A 24,974-nucleotide genomic window follows, 5' to 3' on the forward strand; every position below is an offset into this window, starting at 1 on the left:
TTCTGAAAACCTTAAACCATTTCAATGACATTCTAAATTGTTTTTCTTCTCAATCCTAGGTATGCAGAAATTTTTTAAAAAGTAAAAATTATCTTCTCCATATGTGAAACCCAAATACTCTACCCCTTAGACTTGCTACATCTCCCCAATCATGGGCATTGAAATTGGACTACCTTTTTTGGTATATTTAATTACTTATTTGGTCGTAACGTTAATGAAAGGACCCAATACCTGACTTTTTATTATGTTATAAATGGCATGGTAGTAAAGTCAACTATAAGATTATTAATGAGTCTACGTGGAAGGAATAATTAATGTTAACGATGACGACAAGTTAAACATTGCTGTTGCTATTTATTGTATTGTGCGTCGTAAGCATACAATCTGGGTCAGTATTTTATGGAGTCCTTAATGTTACTATGATGTTATTGTTCTAAGTAAAAGTAACAGTGGAAATTAGGTTCTTATCCAAGTGAAGAAAAATAAAAGTTCACCTGTTGTTGGTATTTATACATTTACAAGTGCCAAATGCTCCAAATTACTCTTTTTCGTGCCCTTTGGATTGATGTATAACAATGTGGACTTGGGAATTGCTAAACTTGCAGCAAAATACTCTAATATTCGAAAAGTTTCATAGAAATTTCATTTCAGGACGTTTGTAAATACTGAAATATCCAATGAACCCCTGGTTAGTTAAAATCTTCGTCAGCTTCCTTTCTTTATCAAAATCCTCTAAGCGATGTCTTTTCTTCTGCTTCATAAACATATATGATACCCATCATATGTCGATTCTAGTATTATTCGTCCAGCATATCTTCCGTTCACTGCTTGAACATTCTCTTGATATTTTCCACGTATTTTGGAAAAACGGCATTCATTTATGTATATAGGTTTCGGTTTTTTCTGATCGTTTTTACCGAAAAGGAGGCAGATATTCTTAAAGTAAGGATAATAGTAAAGAACAAAATAAGAGAATCTCCGAACGAAGAGGTAACATTTCTCGTTTTTCCACTCTCAACTCACACGTCTTTGACAGCTGTGCTTGCCTGTAACATCAGACAGTACTGTTCAACCGACATGTGCTACATGGCGTTAAAATGTAAAGACGTATAATTCATTAATTCTTCATTAATTTCCATCATATAATCCATTTTGAGAAGGAGTTTAATGTCATTTTTTTATTTAAAAAAGTACGTAGTAGAGCCTTCTAGGAACTGTAATCTAAGCGCCTTAGATGGGGAACGTGGTTTTAACGTTCTTTTTCGGTATAAATGTCGAAGACAATGGGGGACCGATCAAAGAGTTCAACACCTTTTTGAAGCATTGGAAGTTCTTTAGGTGAACTATTTCTAGAAGGAAAATTGGTGTCATACGATTAGGAGGATAGAGATCTGGAAAACTACTCGTTAGAATTGTTATCGTAGGTAGAAAATAAATTCATTTTGATTATTGTGAGCTTGACGAAGATCGCCATAAATAATAAATAAAAAACAAATTTCAAATCTCAGATAATTTAATCCAAAAAAGCGCTCCAAGAATTAGGCGCGTGTATACATGAGGTGGTTCAGAGGATATAATCCTCCTTATCGGTGTCTGTTCAATTGTCATTTGAATCAGATATTTTTGCTATTTGGTTGAGAGCGAAATTTCCGTCGTGTGCAGATTAAGTTTTATTCCGCTACCCACAAACCATGGCAGAATTTCAGGTCTGCTAAGAATAGTAGCTTCTTTCCAGCACAAGAGTAGGTCAACAAATAATTCTTCTCAATATTAACGAGGGTAGCACGTCCATAGATGGGGAATGGCTCTATTTAGTGAATGACGAAATTCCAAACTGATTTCACAAATATAAATTGAAATTTTATTTTAACGTATTTAACGGTTCAATTTAAACTGATGCTAGAAGTGCTAACAATGCATTATCCAGTTGTGCTTCTAATTAAATTATAAATAATAAACACATCTGGTCTAGTGTTTCCTTTTTGACCAGATTTTCTAGCCTGTTAGGTGGATATTCATTTCGAACACCAAATCGAATACTTGTTTGCCTCAAAATCTATATTTCTGTATTTTTCCAACTAGAAAAATAAAATAATGACTTCCTTGGCCAGTAAGATGTTTATTTTTCGCAAAAAGTGATACTTCGAGAGAGACCTTCTCCCTTCGTCCTGGGGGTCTGTTCACTAGCCACTAGAACATTTCATTCCCTTTCAGTTTCTATTAATGGAAAAAAGGGCTCGCCCAGGTCAAGCTGTAATTAACTAACTCAGGCGTCAATACATTTACTGTGGAGAGGAACAAGTTTTTATTTTGTGCAATCATGTAATGGACACTTTCCGGGATGTAAAAAGTGTTAATAAAAATTAAGGAAACGGGGTGGACGATGTGAGATTTTGTTCTATGACGTGAAGACATTATATTTTAAATCAGGCTATTTTACTGCTTGAATCTATTTTATCGAACCACATAAAGTTTCTTGGAATTGTATCATAAATTGATTAAAATTATATCTTATAATTCATGAGCATACTTTATGAAGCTCCAATCCAGAAACTTCCTGGCAGATAACCTTTTTAATGAACCATGAAAAAGCGCATAAATCTTCATGATGCAAGCAAAAAAAGTAATTGAGGAGATACACTATAAAGATCTACTGCTTCGAACTCGGCTAACGTTGTGTTCGGTGGATGCATTTCAAACATGCCTGTTCATGATATGATTCATTGAATCTATTCTGGTGCTGCGAAATGAGTAACTGCGAATCATCAAAACATTGAATGCCTGATACAAAAGCATTGAGATGTAAAGTTTTTTGTAATGAGAACATTGATCATTGAAAAAAGAAAATCATGGAGATATTGCTGAGTTAGATTTTCCATATGTGTATTCGTTGAAATTTAAGATCAATAAGAAACAGTTCCTCAATTCAAAACGAAACCGAACTCGGTTCCGTTCACGTCAGAACTGATTTCGAAACCTAATCTGATTTGTTCGAGTTTGATGACTCGTTCATGAAATTGAAACTTTCTTCTTAATTCAACGAAATAACGAATTAATGGAATAGTGTTCTAGTATCCAATCCCACTACCTACTTTCCATAATTAATTTCTCGATTGCAAATAATCCAATTTACTTTCAATCTTATGCACTACGAAGAGGATAATCCAATTACGAGTACTCAGTTAGGATGGCTGTTTTGCTCTATATTGTTCAAGGAAGAGAATGCGGTCTTGTGAAGTACAGGCTAGTGCTGCCTTGTTCTAATGCACAATGAATTAGTTTTGTGATGGTAATCGCAGAAAAAAGAATAAGGTCACAAAAAATTCATTTTTTTTTGTTTGAATTGATTAAGATAATTGCTTTCGTAGAATATTCCAAAATTATCAATTAAAAACATATATATTTTCCCGTTCTGTCAAACGAAATAAAAGATACTTCATCAGATAAACTTCATCCAGCCTCCATTCTTGAATACTTTTTCTACACATGTCCACACCAAAAGGTCACTTCACTCAGTACACATCAGACGTGAATCGGTTAGTATTCCGAGCTTCAAAGGCAACTGATCAGGAATTACAGATGAGTAAGAGGTTATCGACCACCCGCGCTGAATAAATAATGAATTCAAATTAAACTAGAATAGGCAGTCGAAGACCGCCCTTGACTTAGCTATGAAGGAGAAATTTCCATTTTATGAACGTCGTGGAAGAGTTCAAAGAGATGCTAATTGAAGCAGAAAGTAATTTGACTAGTGACATTTATCGTCCTCTCCTGGCTTGGATTTGCCCTAGTTGGTGAGTGGCTTATAAAACGGAATACGAGAAGATGTTTCTCGATATTGCTGGGTTAGATTTAAATTTTCATAAGTTTGTTCACTAAGGGTTTGTCGTGTTTGCTTTTGCTTGACTAAAGGAATTGGGAAGTAATTGGATTCAGTGGCAATGTTACGAAAACAAAAATGACTTGTATTTAAGAATGTACCATTTGGTGTGAAGGTGATTTTGAAGATATTATGACAGTTCAAATTTTGTTTTACTTTATACAAAATTAGTAAATCTTTCCGATAGCTTTTTGCTTTACCTTTGTTGTAGAAGATGCTTATGTACACGTTAATGCCTTCAAAACTTTTCTTTCTCAAATTTATCCCTTCAAAATTTAACAAGATCTTTGACTTGAAAATCTTATCATTTATGCAAGTGTGTCGTTTATACCGAATCTTGCCTCTTCGCATTTACGTCGGGCGAACTGTTTCTCCAAGTTTTGGATACCCACTCAAGGTCAATATCTACACGAGCCATATTCTCCCACCGCTTCCTATTACTTCCCCAACTCATCTTATTACTATCTTTCAAAGATTAGACATCGGAGGTAATTTATAGTTTGAGCTTGAAATAGGCAATGTTATCAACTTTCTAATTAATTTCGTTCATCAATCATCCTACCATGACCGCTAAATCTGTAATTTTGATATTTAACCGTCCAGGACCCAACCAAAATTTACACGGCTGGTACAATTTCCCTGATTAAGTGGTGAATCTACTAAGCTATCATACTAGAAATCAACAAAACTTTCTGCTTTATTAATGAAGATCATCTTTTGCAGAGAGAACTTAATGTATTGAATGAAAATCAACACGTTGGCAGAGAAGCAAAGGATAATTAACAGACAAACCTTTGGGTTAGAAAATGAGCCTGTGAAAGGAAATTATTAATGAGAATTATTTTATATTGATAAGTACAATATATTTTGTAGTCAGTTCCCCTTTTATAAGGAAATATTATTTTGAATAATGGCTTCTTCTTTTTTAGTCTTTGTTCCATTCACTAGCAGGATCGGTTCGTTGAGAATGGGTTCGACAGTTCGACAGGCTTAGTCCTGTTGTCGAAAATTGTTGGTTTAAAACCCCTAATAACTATTCTTTCCAAAATTTTGTGTGGTATGTTTCGATATTCAATAGCAGCTGAAGCTATTAGCACATTTGGTTCGCATCTTGTTTATCAGAGACTATATCTTTAATTGCCTGCCAGACAAGTTATACATAGTAAAATAATTGATTAAATGCAGTCTTTTATTAGTTCAGATTAGGTTGACAGAATGGGGAGAGCTACAGCATTTTATTAGGTATATTATATTATCCCCTAAAATTCTTTGATGAGGACGTCAAGTGGAGGTTGATAATTCGCAGATTTTTTATAAGGTATGTTCGTCTAATCTGTAATGTGGCCGGGCAGCCCCATATAAAATGTCCCCTTTCCTGAATGTCCTGTTAAAAACAAATCGGTTTACTGTCTGTCTATCGTGTGACCCGCATTTTTCTCGTAGACGATTGTAGCGATTGACATGAAAACTGGTGGAAAATTCTACGTCGAATTAAAAGGAGGGTCCCCATACATGGAAAAAGGAGGGGGGGGGGGGTGGGATTATAAATTTTGTTTTCATCAAATATAATCATGTGGGTTATCAAATGAAAGGTCTCGGTTAGTACTTTCCGAAGCTTTTGACATTTGTTCAAAAGGTGGGGAGTGCTGGGGGCTGAAAGTAATAATTTCTTTAATGGACCCATTTTCAGAAACTAGCTAACCGAGAAATCTGAAAAAAATCATGACTCTGCTACTGTATGCTACGAAATATCTATATACCGATATCTGCTCAAATAATAATAATTGGCTAGAAACCCCCTTAAGTTCACTCCAGTACCACACCACACTTTGCAGCAATTTAGGCTATAATATACAGCATGGTCCTATCAAGTTTGGTGGAAGTCGCACTATTACTAACAAAGTTATAATAGGTCAAACTCGTCGCTCCATTGCAAATTCCAGACTTTGAATGTCAATATCGCTTGATAGTGGATATTTTCACATAATATATGCATATATTACGTGTTACGTACTAATGGGGCAAATGCACACTCAAATGTCTTTATAAAAGAAATACACAAGGCCTTTCATACCTGAAGCGTTCAGCTTCCGGCTTCCCAACTTCTTATAATTATTTTGTTTAAAAAAATAATTAAGACTCAGTTTTACTTTTCTCTAGTATTATTTAAATAAATATTAATAGTGAAATAAATTTAATAAACAATGTGAAAAGCAAATTTTAATTATTTCAAATAATTTAATCGTCAGAAACTTCGGAAGATTATGTTGACATTATTTTGTTGTTTTAAATTTAATGTTGCTCTGCTTCTACTAACTCGGCATGTTTATGTTTAATTTTTATTCTTCCGCCTGCGATTAGAAGCTTGCTTCAACATATGTGGCATGAAATGATTCTGTTTTATCATTTGACTGTATTTCACCTACGACTGTCTTTCCTGTGGGTTCATTGTTACCGTAATAAGACAGTATTTTCAGATAGAAATAATAAGTGGTCTCTTGGAAATCCTTCTTCAATACAGAATATCCATTTGGTCCACTATGTGGGGTTTGATGGTTGAATCACCCATAGAACCCACCCACCCATACTACCTTGTTAATTTTCCTAGACTACTTAGGTTGCAAATTCTTTTCACTAAAAAAAAATAAGCGAAAATGTCTAATGGCTTGCACAAGGCTGCTAAATGAAGTGTTTTTTGATATTCAACCGATGTCAGCAAGACATGCATTTAAGATAGCTCTTCGTGATCGCTAGTTGATGGCGATTTCCTTGATGAACGCCCCATCACCGACCTCGAGTTTCTGCCTTCCATTGGTTGCTTTGATACAAGGATACATTCGGAAAGTGAAGTAATTCGTATTCACGATAGTACAAGTCCCAACGCTTTCATCTGAACCTATGACGAATCGGAGGAGTGCGGGGGACGCCACTTACAAAAAATTAATTCTTCAGCTCCCGGAAAGGCCTATCCTAAGCATAGTAATTACACTTCTGAAATACGTAATTTGGTCTTTCAGGAACTGAATATACTGTGGAGCGCTAGAAACTATGTTAAGACTTAAGAGTCCTGCCGTTTCTCATTATTACTAGATTTACTTTTGGAAGTCAGCGAAAAACAATTATATATATATATGTATGGAAACCTTGGAGTGCCAGACCATCTACATAGTTATGGGTGAGTACTGAGAGTGAGTAGTGTCAAATCATGGTAATAATGCTAAGTACATTGTCTGCTAGTTTATTGTTATGGTCTCGAAATGATATGTTCTAATACGATTCAACACTAAGGTTCGAATTGGACTCTTCCGCCATTGCTCATTTCAACTCCTGTTTAGTCTATACATCCTCTTTTTACTTATTTTTTGCTTTTTTTCAATGGGACTGTGCCGCACTTAGAAAGGCCTACATCTAGGGGACAAGCACAGAGCAAAATACAAATATTCATAATGCAACCACGATTCGAATCCGAGGCATGAGATCTAGTGGCTCACGCTAAAGCACCTTGGCAACAACACCGTTTTCTACCCTAGGATATTTGTATTTAACTTTTATTTAATTCAGAACAACTGCTGATTATTGCTTCGAAAATAAATTAATTTTGTAACAGCTTGATTTGCTTTTCTTGGTATTGTGTATTGTGTATATATCTCGAGTAAAAGTAATTTTTATAAACACCTACAAACCTCCTAATTGCTGAAAACTTTGCGTAGGGATAGGACATTTTAGCTAGGTTTATCATTACGTCCCTTGTCCTCGGGTATCATTTAAGTCTTTTTGATATCAGTTGCTTATCTGACCTGCAATGACATAAATTTGTTTCTTGGGTGGGTGATTATTTTAGATGAAATATAAATTTTTTCCAGTTTTCAAACTATGTCGTTGAAATGTTCGCCTCTTAAGTGGTAATAATTTATTCGAGGCGCCATCAGCATCATAGTGTCTCGGTCAATCCTACTACAGAGGTATATTGAAAAATATAGCAAAAAAATAATAAACATTCCAACGAAGAATGCCGGAAATTTTCAACGTATTCCCAGATATGTATTCTCACATTCTATTTTTAAATTGAGACCGCATTTCTCCATCTTAACTCCCACTAAATCATCAAACCTGTTTCGCTAAGAAAAAAACTATTACGCAACACAATGAATCCTCTTGTTCGTCTAGGAGACACACAATATTATGTCATCCCAATAATAATTGTGTTGCCATATCAAGCTCTCATTCTACGGGCAACCAGGAGTCAGTGGACCAAGGTTCTGAATAAATTGCAAGATTATGCGTAATCCACGAAATCCCGGCATTTTCTTCGATTAGCGGCAAATCAACTAGAAAAGCCAATTGGCGCATTTCTTCGTGTCCATGCCCTATGGATTGTGGGATGAGAAAGCCACCTTTTGTGTACAGTAAACATCGCGACAACAAAGAAATCGGGCCTTTGTGTCATACGTTTGGCGTTCAACGTCTCATATCCGAGGTCAGCTCAATGTGTATCTTTCCAGGCATGAGAGAGGTCAACCACCCCACTTAAAGTACACATAGTAGACTCTGCTTTGTTGAGCTTTCTTCGCTTTTTCAGACAAATTGTCGTAAGAGAAACGCTAAAGAGCGGGCATTTCTCTTCGGAGGCACACCATCTTTACGTAAATAAACTTGGGTATTGTAGTTGATGCAATCTTCTCTGTGACGATGTCTCCACCGAGTTCGTCAAAACTGGGGAGCTTCGAAGCTTGCTTGTTTTCTTGGCTCTCTCGTGGGTTTCGAACACATGTCGCTCTCTCGTCCAGCGCACGCGGTATAAACAACATTCCTTGTGGGGTTATAGCTGTTATATTGCGAAGTGTTCACAGCTTTTTCGCTATTACATAACTTTGAAGTGTATGGAATTCTTTAGATTGTGCCCGTGTCTCTACGGCGGAATAATTAACCAGACCCCGACCGAAATAATGCTAGGAGGTGGGCTAGAATAAGGCACCGTTTGTGCTTGGTTGTAGCAGAACCGTTCGGAACATTTGTATCTGTTGTCCCCGGCTTAAAATCAATATTAACAAACTGTTGTTGGTCAATATTTATTGTTTACATTACTTTCAAGATTCTTTTGTTGAAACATTGGTTGGGACCAGGCAGGGTTAATTACCGTTTTGGAAATTAACATAATTTTAATGCTATTCTCGTTACGTAAGCCTTCACGTAATACTCTAAACAATAAAATGCGCTGGAGTGGCTAATGATGAGACTAGCTTTTTTGCCAGAACTTCTCATGGTTTTTGATGGCGTTTTTGTTTTCGGGAATGACTCTAGTGGCGAACGCGTTTTAGGGGGTTGCTTTTAATTAAAACAGGCATAGAGTAAATTGTTCCCAAATCACATTGCAGTAATCATTCTAATTAAAATTCCTGGGAAGTATTCATAACGAATGGTTTTTCAGGCAGCAAAAGGTGCATTGGCCTTTCTATTTGTGAAGTTGTTTTGCGTTTCACATTAGACTTTAAGAACTTTTGATGTTATTTCAGTGACTTTTATATACAGATTAAGATTTCATAGTCTGGCATGCTATGGAGGTTGGACGTTTACTTATGAAATCGCTGCGCTGAATGATTGAATGTTCAATAACTATTTAAATCAAAGAACTACTGCTACATAGTACGTTGATATATGAAGAAGGAAATCTGGCATAAAGCAGTAATTTCATGAGTTTCTTTTCTTTTGTTTGCGGCTAAAGCCTTTTATTTGACCATAAAAAAATCCTTCCAAAGCAACATGAGAATGGTAAAAAAGATATATTTTCTTCTAAACTTTTCGGTTTGGACAATTTGTTATGCCGGACTTCAATTCTCTGGAATTTGTGGAAGCCAAATTTAGTTTCACTAACTTTTATTGACAACGAGGAACGCCCCGGGTTTTTCAATCTTATTCGTAGTTTTCCCAATTAAATTTGTATCTTTACTAATCAAAACCATAGTTTTTCAGCGGAAGAACTCGTACCTAAAAGTAGGCGGCGTCAAAATAGTTTTTTTTAAATGAATGGTCTATTGACAGTTTTATTGTCGAGAAGACTTCGAAGACCACTTTCCTAAAATTACTCTTAAAGAATTTTAATGTGTAATTATACACCACAAAACGAGAAAGCAGGCATTCGAGATGAAATTCGGCGACTACTAGCCTCTACCAAACAAATGGCCTCAAAGAAAAGAGTGTCGTCTAACCACTACAAAACTATTAAGAATTTGAAAGAGAAACGCGTTTTTACGTACCAGGAGACAAAGGAAACGCAGTGGCATCATAAAGAACGAAAACTTTCATATCATCAGGAAGGACCCTCTGCCAGGATTCGTTAAAACAGTTGAAAAGGTTTAGGCAGAATGCAAACTCATCATTAAGAAAGCCTCCGAACTAGAATGCCTAACCCATCTCTGCCTAGAACCAAATGCCTCACCAAAACATATAAAGAAGGCAAGGAGGTGAGACAGGACATCGTAGCAACGAATTCACAGAGACCAAATATCGCAAAGTGGCTCCTCGAAGAAGTCAAAAGTTTAGGCCTAAAAATAGGAAAACGGAAAGTGGTAAGTCAACACTAGACTCGATTTCGTTGGGGGATACAAAATGATGAAATATTAGTATCCTTCGACGTAAAAGCGCTGTTTCCAAGCGTGCCGATAAAAGAAGTCCTGTACTTCTTGGAGAAATGTATAGAAAACTGATCTTCACATGTATTAGCGAGTCCTAGTCCAGGGTAACAATGAACACTCCCCCCTCGCCACTGCTATGCGATATATTTAAGAAGAATCTGGAGAATTAACTTTAGGAGGCTGGCATACTCTCGAGATTCTGGACCAGATATATGGACGATGCACTGGCAATCATTAAAACGAAAGAAACACGAACGATTCTCGAGAAATTCAACCAGACGCATAGAAACATTGAATTCGCCATAAAGATCGAGAAGAAAGGGGAGATACCTTTCCTGAATTTTAAAATAATCCGAGAACGAGGAGACTTTGAATTCGACATCTTCATCCGAATCCAAAACAAACTACGCCAGGCATCAAGACAACAACTTTCGACATTTCTCAGGAGCCAAACGCAGAAGCAAGATATTAACATTAACAAGTAACATTAACCTATTCAGATCTGACGCAGTATATTAAAAGGCAACTACCTAAACAAGGATTTCGGTGCGGATACAGCACAGCATCAATTCATAATAAAAGTTCAATTTTGAGTCCATAAGATACAAATTTTGCTGGGGAATTGTGAATTTGGTTGGGAAAATTGTGAATTTACTTAAAAAACTTCTATTTTTACGAAACGTTTAAGCTTTGAAACTAACAATCTAATAGTGTGTCAAAAACTCTTGACCAAAAACCCAATGAGCTTAGGATCGCCATTTGTCATCAATGCAATGGTGAGTACTATTCCATAGTGTATGTTCTATATTGTCAAAATTGAAACTGCATATTATTAATTACGACCGATTATTCCTTCATTAATAATGGAACAGGTACTTCTCTATTTTGAGGATTTTCAGATTGGTGTTGACGGGAATGGCATCAAAACCAGGAAGACTACCTTTCCTCATAAAACCCAAAAATATTTTTTTATTTTTCATACACCGATATTTCGAGGACCAGACGTCTTCTTCCTCAGAGAATCTTAACCTAGACTAGGCTAGAAGAAGAGGACAACTGGTCGTCGAAATACCGGTAATATTTTTCGGCATTATCAGAAAAAATAGTCTTCTTGGTTTTCTAGCTATAAACAAGCCGGACAAAATGACTTACGCAACAATTAGTTGATGAAAAGTGTTTTTTTCTTAAATTTATTACTAATTAAAACGGTCAATCATTTGAATATAATTAAATTTTTAAAATTTCATTTACAAAAACTTCCTTTCAGAGATATCTTTGTTGTGCATTTAGAACATTTTACTTTAAAAAAATAATATTTATCTCGATTTTACGAGGAAATGAAATCTGAATTTTCAATGTTAACTGGTATCAGTAATTCCTACTCAAAGTGCAAAAAAAGTCTACTTAATTGGGCCATCGATTCATCTGTCTGTCAACAAACATTATCGATCCCTCAATGCATCAAAACAATATTTTTCAATGGCAATAAAAGTGAATATTATTACCAACAAATTCCAAGCACAACAGCCACCTTATTATAGAACATTTAGATGGACTGGCAAACCGCATTATGATATAATGCAAACGTCTACGTCAACGCTTATATGCATATTTAAATAACATGAAGTGCTTTGTGAAAATAATACGGGACGGTAAATCCAAGGTGATCAATAACTGAGTCATTCGCCTATAATATCCACGCCACACGAATGGAAGATGAATTGCGCTCGTAACAATGACGACTCTATTACATAATATTTATCAGACTTTTGCCTTAAAAGCTTTACCATTTTTTAATAAATTTTCACGTTTTCGAATCGACAGTTTATGTGTCGACCTCAAGAAACAAATTTCAGGTTTCGTCTCTTCTGAGCTGTCACGTGCACCAATAATAACGCTCTGTACCCTTTGTTGAACTCAGTGTAATTTATCTTATAAAACACTCAATTTATCTAGAAGGAAATCAATCAGTGCATGCTGGCAATGAGTCTACTTAAAAACAAAGTGAAATGTAACTTTGTTATGAAAGCAGAGGGTTGTCGAACAAAATGGTTGACAGACTGCTCAAGATTATGTACACAAACGTCCATTAAATGTGGTGTGTACATAATGTCCCTATCAAAACCTGATTAAATAAACATTTATTGAGAGAAGGGCCTTAGCATTTGATTGTTCAATAGCAGTTTGTTTCGCATTCATCTAGATGATTTTACTGCAGATATTTAAGGGTTTATTAAGAAAAGATATTGGTATTTTTACTAATTTAAGCTAATTTCACTCAGTGATGAGGTGTCAGAAAATTGAATTGGCAATCCATGCTTTAAATGGGACTCTTAAACGTTTCGTGTCTTTCCTTATTACTCGGCCCTCATATTTTACTTAATATTAGAGCCTTTCTGATTTCATTATGATGGAGTGAAATTTAAGCAACTGAATTCCGGCGGGAGTGCTCCTACATTAAATAATAATAAAACTTTTGTTATAGTTTTCAGATAACACGTAGGAACAGTAATCATGAACCCACCAGTATTAACTGGGATTGGTCTATACCTTTGAGAAAAGGGTTTTATATTTTCGTATATTATATTTTCACTATCAAAAATCAAAAATTGAACACCGATAGAATCTTTTCTTGCATGTAGGTCATGAATATGAAGTCTACTTATAACAATTTTTTAAATTTTTTCTGAACAAAATAAAGAAATACCTCCTGAGAGAGCTCTTTAAGCGCTACAGAGGGACTGAACAGCCTTCCAATTCTTTGGTTAACTTAGAAAAAATGGAATGCAACTATCCTGTGGTGTGTTCGCGATAGATCGGAGTTAGCGAAATTTCGCAAACTGCATTGAAAAATAAAATAGTCACATGGAGTTTGGAAAATTCATTTAAAAGCAAAACACTTACTTATTGTCGACATTCTTGATTTGTGTCTCTTCAGCGGAAAATATAATTGGGCCCCAAAAAACTCACGTTGGAAAATACATCAGTTTAATTTTCGTAGGTTTATCAACTTGGCACTCACGAAAGTGAATTGAGAGATGTTTGATCAGGTGCAGTGAGTGCCTCACATACTAATGAAACCTACCTTCTTTTTGTTGAGCCTTAATCCTTTGTGCAACAGGACCGAATCGTCTGGATTGAATACGTAATTTTTTCTTATGCCATTATTAGGAATTCCGAGCGCCAAATTCACCTTTGAGACAGCTTTTGGGGGATTTCGGGTCACTATAAGTTTGCGTATAGTATAATGTTAAAGGACAGATAGTCCTTTTCATTTTCGGCTCTTCCAGGGTCGAGAAATATAGCCCCTTATTGTAGGTTATCACCGAAATCCGGTTCCATGTCGGTATTTGATGATGTAATAACAGAATTCAAACATCAGAAAAAATTTTCCTCGGAGGAGGTGCTGCAAATAAGTCAAATTACGACAAATATAATTTCTCCTTTGCAAATCGTAAAAATAATAGCTTCCCAAATTCGCTTGAAGTCCCTATCCCCTTGAATTCATACCATTTGGCAGTGCACAATGATGGTAATTGCACTTAGGTATAGGTGCTAGACTTTTATTGATATCGCACCTCTATAAAATATCCCTTTATTTCCACGACCGTAACGGTCTTGAATGAAGTGCTCTAACACACTTCACGGCCCTGGTCCAATATGGATTGTTGCGCCAACGATTATTATTATTATTTCGACGACGTTGTCGCCTAAGCGAACTAATGCAAACTAGTTAATTTTGTTATCGGTTCAGATGTTATAAGATGCAATTTGCAATATTTTTTCCGGTGAAATTTTAGCGGCTGATCGCTAATAATTTGGAGCGGCTCCAGTGGATATCGGTCGTTTTAAGCAAAATAAGTACCAGGGCAGAGGAAAATCGTCAGACGCTGCCTCACCTTTGCCCTGGGAGCAGGGTGACCGAAGCGGTTTGCAGATGTTAAGCAGAACACATCATGACTACGAATTATATTGAACGCAAATCCGCCTATTTTTTGGACCAAAACTAGTAAGAAACCGTAAAGTCGTCTTCGCATAATATTTTTAAAGTTTTGGTGATATGCCCCAAATGAAGGGTCCGTGTACCAAAACAAGAGACCGATATCAAGTGGACGCGGAGTTAGGACCCCGCAATCCTTAAAAAAAATATATGTTCAGATGTGGCCAAGCTTTGGTGCAAAAAATGGGCGTATTTACGCTCAATACAATTCGTAATTATGTTGTATTCTGCGAATTATATAAAGGAACACTTAACATCTGCGAGCCGCATCGGTCATGCTGCTCCCAGAGAAGAGGTGAGGCAGCAACGATTTGCCTCTGCCGTACGATAATATCTAGCCATACTTTCGTATAGACGGGCCTATTCAAGACGTGTTTCACAAAATTGGCCGAAAGGCTTAACGCATTTGCAAATTTTATTAAATCAAATGAAATAGTTTCATAAATTTGATTGTAGTCCTGTTGGTTGTAGGTTCTCGTTATTTTTACACTTTCAATTGTTAGGGAGCCGTCTGAACCTAAAATTTCAGGCCACCATATTTTCCCCGCGTTAGGCGGCCAAACTTCCTAAATAAACCTTAAAGAAATTTTTGAAATGATGTAGGGATCACGGACTAATCTGGTGAAGCCACGATATGTGCGTCCGTTGGCCAAGCCACACGTAATTTCAACAGGCAACTTTTTATTAGCTGTGATAGCCCAAGGAAACGTAGGTTATTATTAGTCTTTTTTCCGCAGTTGAACATTATATTTGTCGACAAAAGCAATATAAATACACATCTAGAAAGAGAGTCTGGTTTAGGTTTTGGATAACATTTGTTTGTGCTGCACTGATGCATAATATGTTGTAGCGCTTTATTGAGGATTATTTCCACAGCAACCATAAGGTAATTTTATTTTATCTAGAGAGGGAATCCTTAAACCTATTATATAAAGCTGAAAATGGGGACGCTGTCAAGCTGGCTAGCAAAGATGATTGTCAAGTAAATTTTTGTAGAGGTTGAGTTTCACATGATGTACATTCTACATCAGACCTAACTTCTGGTGGAATAGTAAATGACCTTACTTTCGGTTGAATTATAATTTGTTGTTCGAAGTTATACAACTGACAGCGAAGGTAGCAGTAAAGTCCATGTCTTTTCTCATCTGTACTTTGAAAATATCTCCTCGATCTAAAGAAAAGGAACAGGGGGATTGTAGAATTCTGTAAAGAACAGGGTTTCTCGGCTTCGAATTCAATAGGGGGTAACTCATCTATTTGAGTAGCCCGCTTTGGAGATTTTGACTGAAGAAAAGGTAGAATTGAACATTTTATTCCTTGATCACGCTTGACTTTCGTCTTTTTCTTCTTAAAATATTCAAGTGACTGAAGAAAACAATGGTCTGAAAGACGAATCACGAATCAAATCAATAACTCTTACAATTCTTCAAAAAATGTTTTAAAAAGAAAAAGTAGTAAAGTGGGTTTCATTTTTTCTTTCCTGTTCAATCATTTTCTAAAATATGTTTGTGAAATACTGGGCTGAATATCATTGCACAGGAACAAACGTAACTGAAATTTTGCAAGTAGCAGTGATACTTGGAATGGCTCCCCATAAGTAGTTAGTTTTTGCAGTTAGTTTATTTTTGTAGTTAGTTTATTTGCGGAATCTTCGAAACATCTTTCACATTATTTCTGATTATTTTATGCCATGGTTGTCTCTGCCATATTTATTCTAACTGCAATTTACTTTCAAAAAAGACAGAGGGCCTTTTTAAGAATTTAAGTCAGTCATATAAAAAGTTTTCAAATTCAGAGGGAAATTCAAATTTAACAACAAATTATCCATTTTAAGTGATTTGGTAGCAAGTCCTTCCATTATAAGAAAAAAAATCTGCATTTTTGCCTACAATTTTCTTTATTTTGACAAATAGCGTATTTCGGGAATCAACAGCAAATAAGCACTAAAGAAGAGAGCAACTGGTTCCCGAAATAAGGTATTTGCCCAAATAAAGAAATTCAATAAAGCCAGATTCCTTTTCTTTCCTTTCGATTGAATTGCTATATTTCAATGTTAATTGAAAACGAAAAAATCCCCCTCTAGCAGGAATTTATATTTCCATTTAGTTTGACTGCGCCCAATTGTCTCTTCTGGTGAATAATCGAATATTTCAGAAATTGACTTTTAAAACTCTCAATTATCGACAACACTTGTTATCGACAACCGCCATAATAGTCTTCTGCATTTATTTCTTCAATTTCCACGCCATTGTTGGGTCGGTGCATATTTTGTGCTCAGTCTCACGTAGATATAACAAAGCCAGGGTAAGTTGAACATCACCACCCTCCTGCATGTTAGCTTCGTCTAGTATTCCATGTCATAGCAAAGTCATCGACCATGCGTTTGTTGCCCTCCACGATAGCTTCATTGGCCTCATATTATGACATAACACGAAAAAGATAACAGTGGAATTAGCACTTAATGCTAATACATCGCGGGAATGTTAGCATACAGCTGGGATGCCTTTAGCTACATTCAGATTAGCTACAGGTAATGTAGAGCTTCCCAAACTTCTAACCCCGTCGGCTTTGTGTTCTCCAGCACGCTCAAAGCTTCCAACCGCCGCAACAATTAGTTATGGCTGGTGTTTCTAATCTTTGTTTCCGTCATGGATTTTATTAGATTACATAACCCATATGCTTTGTTAGTGCAATTAGATTTAACATTTTTCATTGGTGTTCTTTTGTAGTTTTTCTATGGAACTTTTTGTTAGAATTATTCTGTTCCTAGTAAAGAATGATATCATCAATGTGATGTTATTTTTCATATCTATTTTTGGCACTTTGGCGAACCTTGACATCGTGTCAGGTCATTGTGACCGGAAATGGTAATTTATTCAATTTTTTCGTTATTTTTATAAATTTAACTCAAATGGGTTCTGCGCTAACAAGTACTAGTTAAGAATTTGTATTTATGATTGAAAGACGCTTTGGACATTAGAACTTGAAATGTCCCAGAGGCGTTGAGTAAATAATGTTGACATGGCGCACTATTAATACACATTTGATTCTTTGAAAGTCATTAATTACACTTGTTGGATGGTAAAAGGAAGGATGATAGAAGTGGTCTACAAGCTGATGCGAGAGTGATTGATGAATACAAGAAAACTAATTTGAATTAGGCATTATCGGAAATGATTTAAAACTTGCAACGTCTCCAGGGTTCCCTTCGGAAAATATTATTGAACGATTCGCAGTCAAATAACCTTCAAAAAATTAAATAAATTACCCAAATGAAAAAAAAAAAATACCAATATTTCTAGTTAGAATATCACGCCATATCATAATTTTCATATTTTATTTTTTTGTAACAAATAGGAGTTAAATTTCTGACTCAAATGTTTCTCCCGTTTCGTATGATTTATTTAATTCGCTCTGAAACGCTATTCATGATTTATTCAAGAAATTTCAAATGACAGTTTTGAGGCTAATATTTCAAATTCTCTTTCATCGCATTTCAAATTAATTTTGAGATGACAGTTTCGCCTTTGATAACTAAAGTCTTTGCATTCTTCATCCCCATGTCTGGCTGCCAGATATCTGGCGAATTAATGTTATATTTGAGAGGATAGAAAACTGGGCCATTCTGTATTCATTGGGATGCTGAAAGTTAATTACTACTAATAAAAGGATTCATGAGGAATAGTCAAGACAATCAAAGAGGGGGAATGCAGACTTTCAATTTTCCAGCTTGGTGAAATTATTTTTTTTTGGGTAAATGTAATTTAAAATGCATTGTCTTGGTGGTGCCATAATTTTTGTTATTTTGGAACAAAGAGGGTTGAATTTTTTATTGATGAAGCTTTTTCAAAAACATCCTATTTTATCTTGCATATACCTAGTTCCGACCCCCAATTGTGAACGGGTCCGCGTGACCAGTTTTATCTACGTCAAACAACAGAAGAACTAAGTTTACGTGTTCATTCCAGTACTTTTATTGGCTCTGTACGCAATTAATATTTGTTTGGCCTGCTCTCGCCAATGCGGACATGGAAAACTTGCATAGTGAACTTTTTATTTTTCCATGTCCTAAATATTTGAAGCAAATTAGAACGTCGTCATGCGTTACAAAGGCATTCCAATTTTCCATCAGGGTTGTAAATACACTTCTATGCGCATAATCTCGAATTCCCTTTGCTAATTACCATATCAGTAGCACGCAATTAAAATGCAAACACGTATACGAACATGAACACATGAGTAGTTACCCAAAGGCAGGTGTAAATGGGCTGGTATAGAGTAGAATACAAGAACATGATTAAATATAAATGCGGCAGATTTTCCTTCACCGAGAGGAGTATAATCGTCAAAAATTCATACTAAAAGCAATAAAACATGCATTAACGGATGAAGTCACTTAGTGTACTCTTATAATTCAAAGGATGCGAAAGGGAGAACTATGTAATAAAATATCAGAAAGTTCACATGGTGAAGGTAGTACAGGAAAATGTTGTTTATCTGGAGATGTTTTTGATCAAGTGAGTGAAGATTTTAAAGTATGAAACATTTTATAGACATATGTCGTATGACGGTACGATGGTCGAGGTGGTTCAGCATCAGTTTCTCGTTTTCACTGTCTCGGGTTCGCACCTCAGTTTGTCATGCATGTTTATGTCCATCTTTGTGCTATCCTGCTGCTCTAGACTTATCATTTGTACAACATTAACTGCGAAGATGATGAAATTAAAGAACAGTTTCATTTACAATAATAGTGCATGCATTTATACGTCAGATATTCTTAGAGCAACATTTATCTTTCTATTATGTCGACTCAAACTAAGGTGCTTTCATTTCCACATATCCTTTCTCTAGTTGTCGAAATTTGTGAAATTATTACTATCTTCCGAAGAAAAGTTCATTTAAAAGAAAAGAATAGTTAATAGTTGCTTAGTGTAAGACCTTGAGATTACAATCCCTGCTCAAGAAGGATTTCCTAACTGAAGATCAGAGGGGTTTTGCTAACAGTTACAGCTGTGTGTGGTTTGACATAGTCGTAGACCGGGATGACTTTGCCCGGGCAATTCGAACTTTGATCTTGGGCTGAACACAGAACACCCTAAATTTTATCCAGGGCATTTTCACCATTTCTATTCACATTTTTCTAAGAGGTAGTTTTGAGAATGGGTTGTTCTGCTACTTAAAGCTGTACTATGCTCATATAATACGGAATCATTGCCAAAACTGAGACCTGTTTTAGAATACATCGGTTAACACCTTTTGTACCATACATCGGTTAACACCTTTTGTACCAGGTTAGACATGCTAAAAAAAATGTATCTCCGACTTAATGACTTCTCAGCAGCGAATAAGCGAGTTGACCGCAAATCAGGACCAATTCCAAAGAAGAGCTGTGTTGATTTGAGGTAATTTAATGGTTTGGCATAGTAATTTATAGAATTTGATATATTTCTTATAACGTGACATCCACAAAAGCTTTCTAGGAAGAAACAATGTAGTGCAATAATAAACAGAATGAAGAGAGCACTGGATGCGTGGTTATAAATTGAAGGACGAAAGTTATGGCAATCTTATTCTAGTCCCAGTATAACTGAGGTGTTCGTGATGCAATAAAATGCAATATACATACTTTTATTATCTTTTTAATTTAATTTTAAAATTTTCCCAGCTTCTTACCAACCTGTATCCGCAGAAATCGTTATTTTTCCATCTTTTTTACACCTTTTGTCAATGTTCTGCTATTGCCAACATTACTGACAACTGAATGAAAGATTGCGCTCAATATACTTGTAATCAGTTTCTGACAGCACAGTCAGGCTCGTGGTCATGTAAAGTGATGAGGGCATCAATGTATCGCTAATAAGAATCGATTAGAAATGGAAATCACACTCTTCTCGTGCATTTGGTTGAGTCTCCGCCGGTCAGATTCAATTTCCGGCCGTCGCATTGTCATCTAAAGTTAGCAACTATAAGGCTTAAGTATTCTCGTAAAGAGGATTTGTCCTTATCATGTCGGATCCTGAAACCGCACTTCAGCCTGGATAACCTTATCAGATGCCTTAAATTGAATCAACAAATTTTTAATTCTACCAATTACCAACGTGCAGCCAAAATCAACTGTGGAGGGCAACTTGCAGGCTTTCGAATTATTGTTACCCAGTTTCCTTACCCCATTTGATTGAAATTTCAAATGAAAACTGCAAAACGAAGGTAGAACAAAATTTAGAATTTATTAGTGAGATGCTTTCTTTTATTGTATCAGTAAGTACCTAAGGCCTATATAGGAAACATTTCCTTACGGTTACGAATATCGTTTAAGAAAACACAATTTTAAATCATGAAAAAGGTAGGGTATTGATGCAACACTGGGGAATAATTTTGGACTTTGAGGCACATCCCGGTTCAAGTTCAGATGGGCCGGAGTTGTGGAACGCACATTTTTTTTATTAATTTGTGATGGTCAATATAATATCATAAATCAGGTCAGCCTTCTTGAACTGACTAGTAAACTGGCACGCAGGTGTTTATGAAAATACTTGGATGTTGATAGTTGTAGAGTGTTCACAGTTGGCAATAGTCAGCTTTTTTCTTCATTTGACCATCCTCCAATTCGCATAATACATGTATTTGAGTTTTTGCAAGGTCAAATTGAAACTGAACAATCAAGTGAAGGAATACGATATTTCAGATAAAAGCGCTTACTGGACTTCACTTAATGACAAGTGTAGCTAAGTCTACAACTGGCAAACATGATCAAGATGACCTAAGAAAATGATCTGCTACTGTAAGAATTTATTGCCAGTGTTTTCCAGTGTAATCATTAAAGGAAACCCAAGAAAGAACACTTGTAATATTATTTTGAACCATGTAACCCAATCTAAGGCAGGACTTCCTGCGTCACACGAAAATCTTCGTTGAAATATCCACACCTCCTACATTTTTACTGTCCCTTAAGAAAAAGGGCCTGAAAACTTTGGTAGGGGTTTCAACGGGGCACTGCTCCCCAAACTAGCGCAAAGAAAATTAGGGCGGGGATCTCGGTAACATGTAGCCAATGAGAGGAACTTCACTTCATATGCAGCTGTCTGGTCTTATCAGACTTCAGGCAAAGATGTCTCGGAATGCGTTTCTTCGACGAAGAATCAGTTCACTCTCTGCTCTAGTAGTTGATCTAAGATTTGGAAAAGCCGACGTAGACGAGGGCCTTTGAATAAGCGACTATACGAGACAATTCAAAGTATTTAATAAAAGGCGACAATGTCCTATTCTCTGTTTCTATTTCAGATTGTGAGTTCACTATGGATTAATGTAACTTGTTTCTCTAAAAAAATTGTTTGTCAGACCTGCTTGAGAAAACTTTTTGAGGACATTTATTGGCAAATTCTAAGATATATCAACATTTTAAAGTTCCTTATTGATGAATCCCTATACTCAAGCTGCATGCAATTAATCGTTCATTATGGTTTCCCCTCAGGTGCAATAAATTCGCAAGCAATTAAGTTTACCGGCAAAGGTCGAATTGCAAGCAAATTTTCGTTGCAAGATCGAAATTGACGTATGAAAAAATCAAATAGAGCACCTGTCACTACATAAAGAAGACAAAGTGCTAGTCCCAGAGAACTTTATATGTCACAGCTATTAAAAGCTATAAAACCGATCCAAAGGCAACATTTTCCCCTGCTTCAATACCTACTAGTCCATAGGGAAATGCATTAAAAGTGCATAACATTCAACGATACCACAGCCAGTACAGTATCAATAATATAGTATAGTTCAATGCAGTATGCAGCTGAATCAGGAAAGACCATGAAAACTTTTCGAGTTGACCGCGACGACTATAAATGAGAAAACTGGAAGAACTCGAAACTTTAAACTGCAACTGCAGGTGTAAATGCAAAACGGAAAGCCTCGTCACGCCATGCAATACGGCAAGCATAGCGACATTTACATAACCAACAACTATCAGCTAGCCAACCGCAAGGTATGAATGCTAGTCGGGTTGTTCACCCATGGTGGAACAAGTAATTAACCTCGAATTTAATTTCCCAACATTTTTTTCCTATTTTCCAACCTATATGTACGTAGCTGTCCGTGAAGCTCTTGCAGTGTTATATGCATGCATATACAGTTGAGGAGCGATAGAGAATTGAAGATGGAAAGCTTAGCGTCGAAGAGATGCAACTGCTTCTACGAGGGGAATCATCTACTGGTGATAGTTGCTGGCATCGAAGAGCGTCAAACTGGTTGTAATAAGTCAAAGTATCTGCAGGTAAAATTGCATAACTGCATTTCAAGGTAGCGCCATACCATACGTACGAAGAGAATCAACAACGCAACACAAAATATTTTCAGGGTTAACTAGTGGCTTTTATGGAAGTTGCCAATGAAAGGAAATATGCATGCTCGACGTGTATTTTATCGTCATGAAAATGCAAGGTTTGAATTTACATATTATACTGCGAGATAAATAATTTATGGTACAAGTGAAGTGATATTAGTAACGGGAAATGTTTTTCTAAGCTTCCGTGTAGATCATAGTACATTTGAATAATAAACGCAGTAGAATTGTAAAGTGATCTAATCGCGTTAACAAGTATTATAATTCTGGATTCATTATGCACAATATTTTATTTGTGAATGATAATTTATTTTTGCAATTACAACTGTGTATTATTTTACAAAAAAACAAATACATATGAAAAAGTTTTCCTGGTTTTAAGGTAAATAAATTTTTTTTCTCTAATACCAGAAATTGAATAAAACGTACAATCTCTGTACTTAAAAAGTTATCATTTCAAGCTAATATTTTGATAGTTTCAAAGTTTCTGGGAACCTTACATACGGAATTGTGGCGTATAATTCGTTTGCGGACATGAGTTACTTTGAAAGATGGAAGGGAAAAATTAGAACTAGGCCGCAAAAATGAAATTAGGAAGTTTAAAATCAACATCGCCAACGAAACAATTGATGCCTTACAAAAAAATATTTTTTTAAAAAATATTAGTAATTGCGAACTACGTCTGTAATTTGAAATAATTAAGACTTGCTTTTTTCCCTTAGCTAGTGATATTCATTATGCTTGCAAATACCGATATTTCGGGAATCACTTGTTCCCTCCATCAGTGCTAACAAGTCTGTGCCTCTGCTTTATACCCGGGATGTCAAAATACTGAAGCGAGATTTTTGGAATTTAAAATTCGCTCACTTCACAAAATTAACATTAATATCGACATAAAATTAAGAAAATATGTTTTTGGAAAGCAAACCTAAATTAACCAGAATAAATTCGGAAAGGAACAGTAAACGGCTCTTAAATGTGTTTGATTAGTAATAACACGTAGCGCAGATTAATAACAAGGAAAAATATAACTTTCCACATGAGAAAAACAAGAGAACAAAACTTCCCATAGCTAAAAAGTGCTTTTATATAGTTTGCCAATTAATTTTTCTGTATATTTTATAAAAACTTCACTTTTTCGAGTTATTTTCTTCTTTGCTTTTTTAGTTGTTTGCATTCATTTTTCTTTTCATAATATATGAAGAGAGTATAGCAAAAAGTGATAAAATTACAGTGAAATTTATAATTATAAATAATAAGTTTTAGTTTTATAATAAGATAATAAATAATAATTCGGATGGAGTTTGGATTAGACAAGTGTCGAATCCAATCCATCCGCAAAGGTCATCACGAGCCGCATGCCGGACATAGCATTGGTGATCTCCACATCGAAGCTATGAACGAGACAGACTTCTACAAGTACCTAGGAATTCGGCAAGGAACCCAGGCTCGAGTTGGTGATCTGACGGATGCTTTGCTGTCGGAATTCCTGCGGCGTGTAAAGCTGGTGCTGAAATCGCATCTCTCGGGGAAGAATAAAATAAGCGCGTTGAATGTATTCGCCATCCCTTCACTGGCTTATGCATTCGGAATATTTCCGTGGACGAAGACCGATCTGGAAAACGTCCAGCGGCGGATACGGACAACTATGTCCAAATTCCGAATGCATCACCCAAAGTCTGCCGTTGAGCGGATGAACCTGCCTCGTGACATCGGAGGTAGGGGCGTGGTTGACGTGGCGGAACAATATCATCGCCAAGTCGACTCGCTGCGCGCTTATTTTTACAGCAAAGAGCAGGCGAATCCCTTGCATGCGGCTGTCTGTAAGGCAGACTGTGGACTGACTCCACTTAACTTGAAGGATCGATCTTTCAATCCTCTGAGTGGGGTGAAGTCGGACCAAGAGCGGATCGATGAATGGAAGTCGAAGGCAATGAACGGTAAACACGTGAATTGTCTTTGGCAGCCATTTGTCGATTTGCATCTGTCGAACAGATGGCTGTGTGCTGGGGAGCTCTTTGCTGAGACGGAGGGGTTCATGTGTGCCATTCAGGATGGCGTGGTCGCCACCCGAGCTTATAAAAAGCTCATCATGAAAGAGCGGGTAGAGAACGACCAGTGCAGAAT

General features: G+C 36.2%; 1 protein-coding gene and 1 long non-coding RNA gene across 2 annotated transcripts in view; both read left to right on the forward strand.

Moving 5' to 3' along the window:
• The window catches only part of LOC119647821 (LON peptidase N-terminal domain and RING finger protein 2), a 144,331-nt gene that overhangs the window by 56,806 nt on the left and 62,551 nt on the right, over positions 1-24,974 (forward strand). The gene's annotated exons all lie outside the window — the stretch shown is intronic.
• Positions 22,355-23,063, forward strand: LOC119647822. The gene is made up of 3 exons (XR_005248944.1): positions 22,355-22,490; positions 22,595-22,804; positions 22,862-23,063. It is a non-coding gene; the product is annotated as an uncharacterized LOC119647822 (long non-coding RNA).

This window comes from Hermetia illucens, chromosome 2 (assembly GCF_905115235.1).
Source record: "Hermetia illucens chromosome 2, iHerIll2.2.curated.20191125, whole genome shotgun sequence".
Taxonomy (NCBI): domain Eukaryota; kingdom Metazoa; phylum Arthropoda; class Insecta; order Diptera; family Stratiomyidae; genus Hermetia; species Hermetia illucens.